Below are 14225 nucleotides of genomic sequence, written 5' to 3'. Positions count from 1 at the left end.
AAGAATTCAGAACATAGAGGAAATGACCCAGATTTTACACTTAGCAAAAACCTGTATCCAGCTTTCCAGTGGACCACTCGATGGCTGAGACATCAGGCCAGTTACTTAACTTCTTGACCCTGTTTCCTCATCTGGGAATATGGGAGCAAGGTTTTTATAGAGCTGTTGGGAAATGCTAAGACCTAGCAGGAGCGGGATGAGCCGCTATCACTTAGTAGGACCTAAATTTGCAGCAGTTTCTTCCTACTGTCAGAAAAAAAAAAACCAAAATATATATATATGTGTGTGTGTGTGTGTGTGTGTGTCTATATCTATATATGGAATAATCATAGTTTGTTGTTTCTGTTCTATTTTGGGTTTGGAAACAAGAGCAACTTAATTAAACCAACAGGTTGATGCCACGAGGAGTCATCTGTTGTATGCATGTTGCCTGATAAATAATTCCAGGGGTTGGGGCTGGGGCAGGCAGGGTGCAAACTCTGGCCAACTTCTGGAGCTGTTGAGATCTTGTCTTTGGTACATTTTGAGCCACCTGTTTCCTTTATTACAAATTAAAAAAATACAGTCGTTTATTTACATGTCTGTGGGCATCTGTGTGCATCTGCAGTCACGGAGGTCAGAGGACAGAGTGTGGGAATTGGCTCTCCCTCCTTCCATCTTGTAAGTCCTCTGCTTGGTGACAAGTGCCTTTACTGCCCAGTCATCTCCCGCTGCGTGCCCCACCCCCCCACCCCTCCACGTGCGCCTTAGTTTACTACTTTGAAATTCCTTTTAAATCGGCGTCTGCCTGAGCAGGCACTTCCATCAAAGTTGACCACTTAAGTTAGAGCCCCAGGACCCATGAGATCGAAGGACAGAACTGACTCCAGGAAGTTGTCTTCTGACCACCACATGAATACCCTGGTCCGCATGCGCCACCCACTCCTCCCCAACCCCCGCCATAAATACATTGGGGGGAAAAAGCAAAAAAGGGAAATTAAGTCGAAGTTTGACCAAATTGAACATCATCTCAGAACTTAATAACTTTTCTGTGATTCATAATCACATGGAAAGAAAGTTGAGGGTTATGTTCCCAGGGTGGGGGGGATTGCTGGTAAGTGTGCAGGTGATCTGCTTGATCTGAATGGAGAGACCCTAGGAGGAACTCAGAATATTTGCAGGGGTTACCTCCCCACACCCCCCCATTTCGTGACAGCTCTATTGCGGTAGCTGTGCACACGCTTCTCTTTTGAGTCAGCAAGGCACAGGACAAGTAATTTCCTATCCTGAAGCTCCCTGCTGCGCGTGGATCTGCTGGGATGTGGCTGCTAACTTCCCAGATTTGCATACTCGCAGCCTCCTCTCCCTTGGCAAGGCTCGGTCTTTATACCTTCCCTGAGGTGATTCTTCTCTTGGGAGGCGGAGGGAGGCGAAGGCCAAGTGCCGGCTGCCTACCCCAGGGAGCCTGAGCGTGAAGTCCGCACCGGGAGGTGCGTCCTGCAGCTGGGGCTGGACCCGCGGCCGGCAGGGGGAGGCCGAGCAGGGGCAAGCGAGCCGGTGGCCGCGGGCCCGGGCGTGCGATCGCGGGCTGGACGGCTGCTTGTGCTGTGCGTGTGCGAGCCGCTGCCCCTTGCTCGCTCCATCCGCGGCTGCTCCGCGGCCCCTCTGCCAACACACTCTCTCGCTGTCTTTGAAACAGGAAGTGCACTGCTGACTGCAACGTGCTGCCTGCTCCCAGGATGGAGGAGTGAAGTCTCGCGTCGTAGCGGTTCCAGCCCCCGGAGCCTGCCCGCAGCCGAGTCCTCGAGAGCGCCCTGAGGAAGCAGGGTGGCCACCTGGTCCAGGTGCGCGGGCCGGGGTGGGAAGGAGGGGGGTCATTGCTCGCGGGGACTCTCTTGATCCCCTGTGCCTGCCACCATGTCCTCCTCCAGGAGTCTCCGCCACTTTGTCGCTGCCGCCCAGGTGTATGGGATAGGGCAAGAAGGTTCTGGCAGTCCGTTTTGGGGACCTCCGGGTGTTCCCCTAGACTTGTGCTCTCCAGCCTGGGCTGCCCTGGGACTGTCTGGGCCGCCTCCTGGAGTCCCTAGCTGCCCTCACCACCCTCTCCAGCTGCTGCCCGGAGCAGCTGCTCTTTGTTCCTCGCTCCTTGGCCTGAGGCTGTCTAAATACCGCTGCTGCTGCGGGAAGCTCGAGACTGTTGGGAGTTGCTGAAGTTGGTGTGAGGGTGAAAGTGGAAAGGGAAGGAGGAAGCAGATGAGCTCTGGGCTAAGCACGTGAAAGGCTTGACAGCTAGGCTGAGGAGCTGAGGAGCTGGGTTGCTTGCTTGTAGAGCCAGGCTATCACAATCTGAGGGGATTGGTAGTGCAGATACACATCAGAAAGGTAGGGACCACGAGTGAGCGACAGCAGTGAGTTCTGAGGTGTTTAGTCTGGTGTCTGGCTGGTGAACGCTGCTGTGGTTCACTGTGTGGAAACATGGTACTCTATAAATATGAGCCAGACATTTTAAATTTATTAAAGTCCAGTTGTCACCAAACTAAAATAGTGATGACTTTTCTGAGACTCACCAGGTAGACATAATTTCTTAACCATTCCTTGCTTGGTTCCAGATGTTAGTAGGAGGGGAATAAATGCGCAGGAACAGGTGGGTTCATGGTGTAGACTCCCCCGCCCCCCCCCCCCCCCAAGGATGCTTCTCTCTGCAGACTTAGACTTCTCCCTCAGTAGGGAAAGGCCTGGCCATGTATTTGACTGCCTTTATTTATTCTCTGGAGATGGCCATCTCGCTAGGGAACCACTTTGGCTGAGAAGACTCTGTTTGGGATGGTTGTTATGACAAGCTAAATGTCTGAGCCGTGGAGAAGTCGGCAACAACTTCTTGCTTCTTTTGGAGACTGAGGTGTGAGCAAGTGACAGGAGGGAAAAGAGGGAGACTCTGCCAGAAGGAGAGACTTTTTCTGTACATACTCCAGCCCTTCCTCTTGTTGGATGCTGTGCTTTCTCAGAGGCAAGCTGATTACTGATTTAAGTCCATGCCCCTCAGTGGCAGGCATCCCTTTTGGGGTGGGGCAGGGACTGGGGTCTTAACCAGGTAGCACCCACTGGTCTGGAGCTAAGAATTGCCTGCTTTCCAAATGGTGGGAGCAAAGGCTTGCAACTCCATACTGAGTCTAACAATATCATCCTAATGTCACCGTGAAATAATATTTTTTGCATACTTAATTTTGCTTTAAGAGAAAACTCTCAGATGGGTCAATAAGTCTGCTCCATCTTTTTCAAATTGGCAGTCTGGAGATGATTTCAGTGATAGAGTCTCCTTGTTTCAGAGATTCTTCCGAGTATTCATTTATTAAATTATCTCTATTACATTTATTTATCCTGTGTGTACATTCGTGGGTTCACACATGGCGTAGCACACATTCAGAGGTCCGAGAAGGAGTTGCAGGATTCACTTCTCTTTTTCTACCATGTGAGTCCTGGGGATCAACTTGAATGGCCAGGCTTGGCCATTTAGCTAGTCTCAAAACATTGATATCTTTAAATTAGGTATTTTGAACACCTTAAGTTGGTATAATATAATAGCAGTAGCCAAGGTACTTTGATTGGATTGAGCAGTTATTTCCTCCTTACTAGATAGACAGGCCTTGATGTAGGTTTGAAGTTAAGTGCATATCATCTGTATTTATGCCTCTTTTTCCAGATCCTCCCCAAGAATAAAATCAAGTCATCTAATAAGTCCCCACCTCTTTCTCTCCTTTTCTTAGTTCTGCTGAGGTTTGAACTCAGGACCTCGTGGTCAAGATCCACTCAATTACACTTGATTCCACACACACAGAAACCACCTCTGAACGATCCGTGTGGCCATATTATTATTCATATTTCAGGACTATGCTCTGCCCTTGGATTTATTAATTGCTTGAGGACTTTGGCGTCTATCTGTCACTCTGCTTTAAGATACAGTAGACTGGCTTTTCTGACCTTCTGACCCTCTGCTGGAGCAGGGTATATTCCCACCTCAGGAAAGTGTGAACTTGGAAAGAATACAGCCCTGGGCATTCTTCTCTGTCTGCAGGACTGCTTTCTGTATCTTACGTATAACCAGTTGGTCCTGGTGATAGTGAGTGAAAGAGTCCATTTATGGAGAGTAAGGCCGATAAGAAGGTTGTCAGCCTCTGTAAATGGAGATGCTGGGACTCAGACAAGGGTCTAGGATCTGTGGCTCTTGACTGTTTGATGCTAGTCTGGGAACTTGCAGCCTCAATACGAGATGGCAGTGCTAAATCAGGTAGGCCTTTGCTGGTCAGAAAAGGACTGGCACACAGGACCAGATGGACCAGCACACAAGATCAGGTGCCCCCTGGTTCTAACAAGGACCAGCACACAGGATCAGGTCCTCCCCACTCCCCAGTTCTGATCTTTCTTCCTCTGTTCAGACTTGGCCAAGAGCTTGACTAAGCCTCTTCCTTTGTCTGTCACCAGGTTTAGTTGAGTTTAGATGAATATGATTTATGTTCTGCCAAAATTCTTATGGCATGTTTTAATCTGCAGCATCTCAAATCAGATGTCAAGTGAGCACGTGTCCTTTCATGGAGTTAGGTCAGTACTTCACAAGCTTTCAGTATTAAAGAGAACCCTCTCAGCTGGTCACAGTGGCATGTGCCTTTTATCCCAGTACTTGGAAGGCAGGGGCAGGAGGATCTCTGTGAGTTCCAGGACAGCCAGGGCAATTGCACAGAGAAATCTTATCTTAGAAAATGGGTGGGTGGATGGGTATAAGCAAACAAAAGGACTCTGGTTTGTATATCAGGATGTATTCAGTTTATACTTGGGGTGTGCAGGCAGATCTCTATGAATTTCAGGGCAGTTGCACAGAGAAACTTTATCTTGGAAAATAGACAGACAGACAGACAGACAGACAGATGAAAGGACTCTGTAGTTTGTATCTCAGGGTGTAATCAATTTATATCTGGGTTGTGCAGGCAGATCTTTATCTGTTCCAGGATAGCCAGGGCAGTTGCACAGAGAAACCCTGTCTTGGAAAATCAATCAATCAGTCAGTCAGTCAGTCAATCAATCAATCAGTACAAAAGACTCTGGTTTGTATCTCAGGATGTAATCAGTTCACACCCGGGGTGTACGTTCCTCCCCTACGCTCCTAAGTGCTGAGAAGTCCACACAGGACACAAGGACAAGCTCATCTACCTTTACATTAACACTTGAAATATTTTTGTAATGGTCCTGAGATGGGGGCTAGGGTGTAGCTTAGTTGATAGAGTGCTTGTATACTGTGCACAAAGTCATAGGTTTGATCCAGCTCTGTGTAGATTGTATGTGGATGCATGCTTAGAATTGCAGCCTTCGGGAGAGACAGACTGCCTAAGCTACACAGTGAGTTTGAAGCCAACCTGGGATACAGGAAACTCAGTTTCAAAACCAAAGTTTTTTACATGGAAATAAGCGTATTTTATTATCTTTGCATTACTTAAACTTGTGGCATTCCAAGATATTAATTAAAAGTTGTTGTACATTTTTTTTGGGACATGATACATAAAACACTAGTTTTCTTTTTAGTGTTTAGTGTTTTTAGTGGTCTAAAATCCCGACCATGTACTACTTTGTCAAAATGTTAGGGAGATGGTAGGAAGGGCAGAAGAAGAGGAAAAGGGGGAAAAGTTTTTGTTTTTGTTCTTTTCTTAGGGAACGATGAATTAATACATGCAGGTTTTCTTAAATGCCACAGGCTGCCATTTCTGTCTGCACTGAGGACTTGTCTGAGCAGTGGGTTTGTCTCTTCCAGAAGAGAGGCTAAGACTGAAGGGTGAGCAGCTTTGATGTTAAATGCCAAGGAGAAGTTAGTGGTCAGGAGCTGGGTTTGCAGTGGAGGTCAGCGTAAGCTAAGGTTTTCATTGTTTCAGCCCTTTAATCTTTAACCTTCCTGTGGATAAAGTAAAAATACTGTCTCTGTCAGACATTGTATTCTATCAGTTCTCAGCTTTTAAAAAATGAGGATGCTTTTACTTACTAATAGATTTCAGAGGTCTTGCCTTCTTTAGAGATGATTTTTGTCTTGTGTGGTGACTACGTTACTTAATATTCCTCAAGTACATGTGGAGTAATGACTAGGTTGTCTGTCTTCGTACTTCTGAGAATGGGTCAGGGATTTAGGCATGGGGATTCTCTCAGGACCTTAATCCAGTTCAACACCAAAGCAAGCCTGCTCCAGACTGAGTGAAGCAGTCAACTTCCATGGTACATTGTCATCAGACTGTAAAGATTCCTCAGTGGGATTTTTCCTCTGTTATACAGTAGATTAGTAATGTGTGACATCCTGTCTTTGGATCTGATCTTGTTTCCAGGCTAATTGTTTTTTGTGGTCAGCTTTGAGATCTTAGTTAGTCAGTCATAGGTAAAGGGTTGTTTTCTTAGACACCCCCAGCCTAAGCCATGAGCATCTGTTCCTTGCATCTTCCAGGATTCAGACACCAGCTGCAGAGTTACCACTGTCTTAGCTGCTGCAGCCTCCATACCAGCCTGTCTTCATTTCCCACAGGCCAAGAGCGTCTCACCTTTAACCTTTACAGTGTCTGATAAGCATGAGGAAAAGAACCTATTAGTTATCTGTGCTTTGCTGTACGGAAAATGTAGACATTCAATTGAATCAGCCTCTCAGGCTGTCATTCCAATTGTTAGAACAATTCTGTGCAGTACTAGGGTTAGTCCCCGAAGCTCTTTATCTAGTTAAAAAGGAAAACATGTGTTAGGCCAGGCATGAGTGAGAATTGGAGGCTAGCTTAGAGTATATACTGAGACCTTGGTGTCTGTGTGTGTGTCTATGTCTGTGTGTGTGTATCTGTCTGTCTCTGTGTTTGTGTCTGTGTGTGTGGCATGTATGTGTGGTGTGTGTCTATGTGTGTCTCTCTGTGTGGTATGTATGTGTGGTGTGTGTCTGTGTGTGTGTGGTGTGTATGTGTGGTGGGTGTCTGTGTGTATGCATGTGTGTAATGTGTGTTTGGTGTGTGTCTGTGTGTGTATGTGTGTGTGTCCTTTTTAGTATCTCATATACTTTCTAGATACTTGTGTGGATGATCTACGGTTCTCTTACTATGCATTCTGGGTAATAATAATTCTTTTATGAAAAGAAATTGAGGCAGGAATAGATTTCGACTTTTATATAGAGAAAGCCTGGCTTGTTCAGGATTTGTGCAGATCTCAGTCCTAAAGCACTCCGGTCTCTGCCTACGACTCTCTCTCTTTTTACACCAACCTGTAGAGAACAATGATCATGGTTTGTCTAGTCTGACTTGCCATTTCAGTGAAGTTTAAGTTCAAGCCTTGGAGATTGTACAAATGTTGAAAACACAGATGTGGGGGAATCAGCATTTTTGTAAATATTTTTGGTTTTCAAAGATGCATCTCTCTTTTCTCAAAAGAACTAAATCCAAACTCTTTCACCTCTAAGTAGGATTTATACTTTTATTATTTCCTCCCCCTTTTCCTGTGTGTGTGTGTGTGTGTGTGTGTGTGTGTGTGTGTGTCTTTTCTCTAAGGAGCCTAGGTGTATAGAGTTATTGGCTTCATTTTTCAGAAGACTTGTTATTATTTTTATCTATGTTCATGTCTGGGCGAGCATGTGAGATGCCCTGGCGTTACCTGTGATTGATTGTACCTGCCAGTGCCACTCTTCAGAGCTGAGGTGTCTCTCCAGCCCTGTGAGTTTTGTAAACAGTTGTGCACAAGCATTCTTACTGGGTTACAGGACGTGCTTGTGCTAATGTCATTAGGGATTGTATAAAATGTCAAGTTCTGATCTTCACCAGTGTCCCATAATGACTTGGTTTTTGGGGGGAATGGTCCCGTTTGCTGTGCTCGTTGGGCTGGCCTGGACTCACAGAGATCCACCTGCCTCCTGAATGCTGGGATTATAGGCTTACGCCACCATGCCTGACATAACGCAGTGTCTTAGGTGGCCTTTTAAGTTTTCACGCAAGTGTGTGTGAGCATTTTCTCCTGGCCACAGCCTCCTTCACTGGCCCCTCCCTGTTGGTGCCATTCATTGCTCTGGATAGGTTTTCTTCTCCTTCCATGTCGGGAGAATGCAGTGATTTTATGTCTAGGAACCATTATGACTTACCTCACTAACAGATTTCCTGTGGTTACTAAGTGGGTAGGTTCTAATTGGCCCTTACCGTTTAACTTTTGCTTTTGGGGATCACTGTTGAAGTCGAGATTTCTTTAATAATTGATTGCCTTCCCTGAGGATCTTTTCAGTCTTTGGCATCTCTCCTTTTTTCTGTTGACTCTCCCCTTTCCTTGAAAGAATTTTTATAGAATATCTGATATGTTCCATGAATTAATGCTTTGTTGCTTTTCAAAAATATGTTACTGTCTTTAAAAATGTGTTTGTATCTGTGAATAGGTACGTGCACATGTCTCATGACTTTCTAAAACTGTATCTACTTATATGGAATATTCTGGAGTCTCATCCTTCGGCAACTTACTTTTAGATTTATTTAAAAGTTAACCTGGAAACCGAAGCCACGATTTTGCGCATCACCAATTTAATGTACAACAGAGAGGAAAAAATCTCACCCAGTAATGAAAAGGTGTCTCTGGAGGCCAGAGGCAAGTTCAAGGCTAGCCTGGGCTATGTGGGAAGACCCTGACTCAAAAGAACTAAATCCAAACTCTACAAGCTCTAAGTAGGATTTATACTTTTATTATTTCCCTCCCTCCTTTTGTGTGTGTGTGTGTGTGTGTGTGCACGCGCATGCGTATGTACACATGCAGACATGTATGCACACATACAGGGGCTTAGGTATGGTGGCACATGCCCTTTATCCCAGCACTTGGGATAAAGATTCAGAACCAGGTGGATCTCCTGAATTTGGGCCAGCGTGGTCTACTGAATGAGTTACAGGATAGCCAAGGTTATGGGGAGACACACATACACAGACACAGATACACACACACACAGACATACATACATAGACACACACCACACATACATGCCACACACACAGACACAAACACAGAGACAGACAGATACACACACACAGACAAAGCCAAGAGAAACCCTGTCTCTAAATAAGTGAAAGAATGAACGAATAACTCAGGGTAGCCGTAAACTTAATATGTAACTGAGTATGATCCTCCTGCCCACAGCCTTGGAGTGCTAGGCTTACAGGTGATGTCATCCAGCCCAGTTTAGCATGAACACATTTTGATACTTTTTAAAAAAGATTTATTTACTTATATTGTACATGTGAGTACACCGTAACTATGTTCAGACACACCAAAAGAGGGCACTGGGTTCCATTACAGATGGTTGTAAGCTGCTACGTGGTTGCTGGGAATTGAACTTGGGACCTCTGGAAGCTAGTGCTCTTTACTGCTGAGCCATCTCTCCAGACCCCCGTTTTGATACTTTTAAAGGGTCATATTTGGAATAATTTCCTTCACTATGTCATCTAATCCAGCATCTGCAGTTCTGGTACTGTGGCTGTGGTGGGGTCTGTTCTGGTGACTTCCTTGTGTGTTCCTGGGCCTCTGATACACTGTTTCATCTTCAAGTACATTTCTGTAACTTAATCTCATTTACGCAATTGACATATTAATGTAAGGTAAGAAGTTCACAAATGGTTTACGTTTGTTATTTTAGATTTTTGTGATGCTGAGGATCAGACCTAGAGTTTCCCGTGTGATAGCAAGCCGTCTACCGCTGAATTATTATACCCAGCTGTGAGATTATTTTACAGCTGACTTTTCTTGCCCTTGTTTGTATGTCTTAAGTCTTTTGTTTTATTATATTTTACTTGTGACAGGCTCTGCTGTATCCTTAGCTGGCCTCTAGCTTGTAGCCAATGATAAATCTGGACTTGTAATTCTGTCTCCACTTCCTGAGTGCTGGGATTGCAGACGTGTTCCACCACGCCTGGCCCATGCAATGCTGAGGATGAAACCCAGGGCTTCGTACATGCTAGGCAGACACTATACCAATTAAGCTGTGGCCACAGCTGCCGTTTTAATTCTTTATACACATAAATACATTTTCTAGATGTGCCTACTGATGTGGAACATGTAGTTCTCACTTGAAGGCAACTTGCTTTTAGCCTCTTTGTGTTTCTGCTTGCCTGCTTCCAGAGTGGCTTTCTTTACTCTGGTCCTCATTGCAGGGCGATGGTGTCTTTGGTTAGAGGTTTCTCTTTCTTCTTCAGTGCTCTATGTGCGCTTGTGAGCTTAGGTGGTTTTGAATGTTTTATGAGGTATGATGTGGTAATACTTGGGTGCATACCTTTGAAAGCCCGTTAATTATAGATGTCTCTTTATTACCGGGGAAACAGCATCAGTTTCAATTTGTTCTACTCCGTCTTTCCCCTGCTCCAGTGCATTCTCAGTGCACAGGGTCTCATTTCTGCAACTTCTATTACACTGAGTACGACATTGTGTCATTTTATTGAGTGCTGCATTATGTTATACTAAGTAGGCTTTTGTGTTTCTGGGCAAAATAAATGTATGTTGCTCGGATTTTTATTATAAATAAACGAGATCCCTGAGTAAGTAAATCTGGTCTCGGTGAATACTTGGGGGCAGGGTATTGCAGTTCAAAGATGGTTGTGTCCTTTCCTGTCTGCTTTAGGATCACATGGCTGATAAACCATGGGGTTTTGTTTTGTTTGTTTGTTTGAGATGGGATCTCACCGTGTAGCCCTGGCTGTCCTGGAACTCACTCTGTAGACCAAGCTGGCCTTGAACTCAGAAATCCGCCTGCCTCTGCCTCCCAGGTGCTGGGATTAAAGGCATGCGCCACCACTGCCCAGCTGTCTGTAGTTTAGTTCTTAAGGTAACAAAAGAGAGTTCCAATAAGGGAGAGCTTGATTTTTACTTAATTACTGATAATCGCTAAGCATGTATTAAGTCTGATGAAATTAGGTGACTGTCCCGCCTTCAGAACCTACTTCGACAGATAAACTCGATCTCTGCTGATTTGCTCTCCTCACTCCCATGCTTTCAGCAGGCTCTGCCCCTGTGTGACTTACCGCTTATGGATGACTTGATCAACGGTCCATTTTTCTATCCGGGTTCTTCTGTGCTACGCTCAGCAGCCATCAGGTCTCCCTTTCCTGCTAAAATCTCCCCTGTCATTATCTACCATATTTGCCAAGCTCCAAACTGCGGAAGTGTCAGGTCCCCGTCTGCCTTCCTGGTTCTTGTGTTAAGTTTGGAGTGGGCACTGGAGAATGGGCAAACGCCTGGACCCAGGACAGGCACAGAAGCGCCACTGTCTGAAGTTCAGCTCACAAGGTAGACAATGTGGCACTAATCAGAACTTGAGCATTTAAGACTCGTGTCTAGGATACACGGGGTGACAAAGAGCAGGACGCGAAGAAGCCAATTTTTTGTCTTCCCGTTTGTGAGGAAAAGAATTCCTGGCTTTTGGTGTGAACATTAGTTACCAAGCTGAGGAGGAAAAAGCTGTTGTGACAGAAGCTGCAGCCATGGATTAGAGACGGAGAAGCCAGTGTGACGGTGACACAGGCAGGGTAGCTGGGATGGGCGACAGGAATGTGGAGGAACAGTGGAGGCCCCTCCATTCAGCTCCCATGCAGAGTGCTCCAGGCCATCCTGGAAGTATGGGCTTTATCCTAACAGGATTGTTCGATCTCAGGACTTAAAGAAACTAGATTTTCTTTCTTAGGTGTGGGGGCTAGACACAGAAATTCCGTGGTTTGCAGTGATCCAGCCAAGAGCGTGTGCTTGGCAGGTGAAGTGACAGAACAGAAAAGAGAGATATTTAGGGGGAATAACGGGGTCTGGTTAGGTAGAAAGTAGAAGGGAAGGAAGGAAGGAAAAAAAGATCAGCAAAGGGGAGGAGAGCTTCCTGGTTGGGCGTTGCCACTGAGCTGTCCTTAGTAAGGATGGAACTCCAAGGGACAGGTTTGGTCCTTCGAGTCTGAAGTGAAGCTAGGATGTCCGTAAAGCACTAAGAACTACGGGCCCAGGAGGAATGTGAAGACAAGGCCGGGCGCACATGGCTGGATCAGATCAGCATAGCCATGGATGTAATTGACATCCTCCAGGCATGGCCAATGGATCAAAGACAGAGTGAGCAAACAGAAAGGAAGTTAGTCACCTAATCCTTCCAGTCACCTCTGTGGAAGAATTATTGCTGCCGTTCTTTTCATACATGGGAGAGAGCCAAGTCGCTAGGTAGGGAGCAGCTGCCATGAAGGGAACATGGAGCCTTATCAGTGAGGAGAACAGAGGTGGCTGGATTCAGTCGGTGCTTAGATCCCGTCAAGGGAAGAGAAGAGGGTCTGAGAATCAGATGGGGTGGAGGGGCAGGAGGTTGACCGTATGTACACACACATCCTGTTTGTGAAGCACGTGATGTGATTGACATTTTTTTCCCTTTTTGGTTTTTGTTGTTGTTTGTTTTTGTATTGTTTTGTTTTGAGGCAGGAGCTCACTATGCATTTCTGGCACTATTAGAACTCCATGTGTAAACCAGGCTGGCTCTAACTCGCAGTGATACATCTGCCTCTTCCTCCTGAGTGCTGGATTAAAGGTGTGGATGATTAACCCTTATGGTGGATTCCTTGGAAACTGATTAAAGGTAGGAAAGGGAATAATTTACAGAAGAAGTTTGAGAAAACATGGAGTGGAGAAGGGCGAGGAGGGCACAGAGGGCACACTCGGGAGTCTAGGGGCAGGGGACGGCATGTTCAAGAATAGTCATGTGGACTGGAGAGATAGCTCACCAGTTAAGAGCACTGACTGCTCTTCCAGAGGTCCTGAGTTCAATTCCCAGCAACCACATGGTGGCTCACAACCATCTGTAATGGAATCCGATGTCCCCTTCTGGTACAGTGTACTCATATAAATAATCTTTTAAAAAGAAAGAAAATTCTCATTGTTTGTATGTAAAATGTCATTAGACCATATTTAAAAAAAAAAAAAAAAAAAAAAAGAATATTCATGGTGGGGTCGGGCAGTTCTTCTTGAGACAGGACGAGAACTCCATGTGAACATGGGTGAGTGGGCAGGTGGGTGCGTATAGGTAGGGAGGGCGCTGAGAAATTTACTCCTGTTGCTGGGAGATTATTAGTCAGGGAGTCAAGGTTGCCATTAGGGTCTTTGAGACAGACATTTGTTTTATTACACTTATTTATTATGTGTCTGTTGGGCACACTGTGGAGGTCGGGGGACAACTTGAGGGAACTAGTTCTCCTTTTCCTTCATGTGTGTTTGCAGCTGAGGTCTTCAGGCTTGGTGGCCATCTTGCACACCCCAAGTTGCACATTCTTTGAGCATCCTGTTGATTTTTCTGATGAGCAGTAGCCACTGACTGCAAAGTTTGTTCTCTTGGTTGACAGAGTGTTGTAGTAACATTGCACACTTCTGACTAGGTCCCCGTCGTGGCCTTGCCTGAGTGTTGAGTTGGTGACAGGAGGAAGCTTAAGGATGTGGAGAAAAGGAAGCTGAGGAAGTGGGGAGCTGAAGACTGAGTGTTAAGGGATTGGGGTGCCAGATACAGGGAAATCATTCACCTCATGGGCTTCAGTTTCCCTGTCTGGTAATGGAGGAAATTAAAATCTATGTCTTCTCGAATCTCCTGTAGCTCTCAGGACTCCAGGGAGACTTGTGCAGCTTTAAACAAAAATTAATGGCTCGGGCCAGGCAGTGGTGGCACACGCCTTTAATCCCAGCACTTGGGAGGCAGAGGCAGGTGGTTTTCTGAGTTCAACGCCAGCCTGGTCTACAGAGTGAGTTCCAGGACAGCCAGGGCTACACAGAGAAACCCTGACTCGAAAAACAAAACAAACAAACAAACAAAAAAGCCCAAAACAAAATTAATGGCTCGGATCAAGACAAGCCATTGTACACAGTAGCTCCTGGGCACGTGTCTTTAGGGGGTTGACCACATGAGATCAGGTGGGGTGGTGACTTGTTTGTGGTCCTGGGCATCAGTGGGGGAGAGGTCACGGCCGGGGAAGGAGCCGGACCAGAGGGAGAAGCTGTGGCTGTTGTCTGTTCCTCTGTGTGACTCGGTTCGATCTGGAGCCATCTCTGTTGAGAATGGGGCTGACCCCCTAAAGCCCCGAGGTGTGGCTGACATTACAAGGTGAACCCGGGTCAGGTTAAGTGGCTGCAGAGATTATTGTAATTACTTAACAAGCTACCGAGGTGCTAGGACACTCTTTTTACAAGTAAGCCTCTAATCTTTCCCTAGGCTTCGAGAGCCAGAA

The 14225-nt window shown here is 46.0% G+C and overlaps 1 protein-coding gene across 6 annotated transcripts in view; it reads left to right on the top strand.

Moving 5' to 3' along the window:
• Positions 1-14225, top strand: part of Lrrc8d (leucine rich repeat containing 8 VRAC subunit D) — a 114053-nt gene that overhangs the window by 24631 nt on the left and 75197 nt on the right. For all 6 annotated transcript variants that reach the window (XM_076937837.1, XM_076937841.1, XM_076937840.1 and 3 more), the window contains one exon: positions 1679-1823. The gene's annotated coding sequence lies outside the window, so the exon portion shown is untranslated. The remainder of the gene's footprint in view (positions 1-1678; positions 1824-14225) is intronic.

Source organism: Arvicanthis niloticus, chromosome 7 (assembly GCF_011762505.2).
Source record: "Arvicanthis niloticus isolate mArvNil1 chromosome 7, mArvNil1.pat.X, whole genome shotgun sequence".
In the NCBI taxonomy this organism is placed as follows: Eukaryota; Metazoa; Chordata; class Mammalia; order Rodentia; family Muridae; genus Arvicanthis; species Arvicanthis niloticus.
The sequence above is the reverse complement of the archived record's forward strand: the minus strand, read 5'-3'. Positions and strand labels throughout refer to the sequence as shown.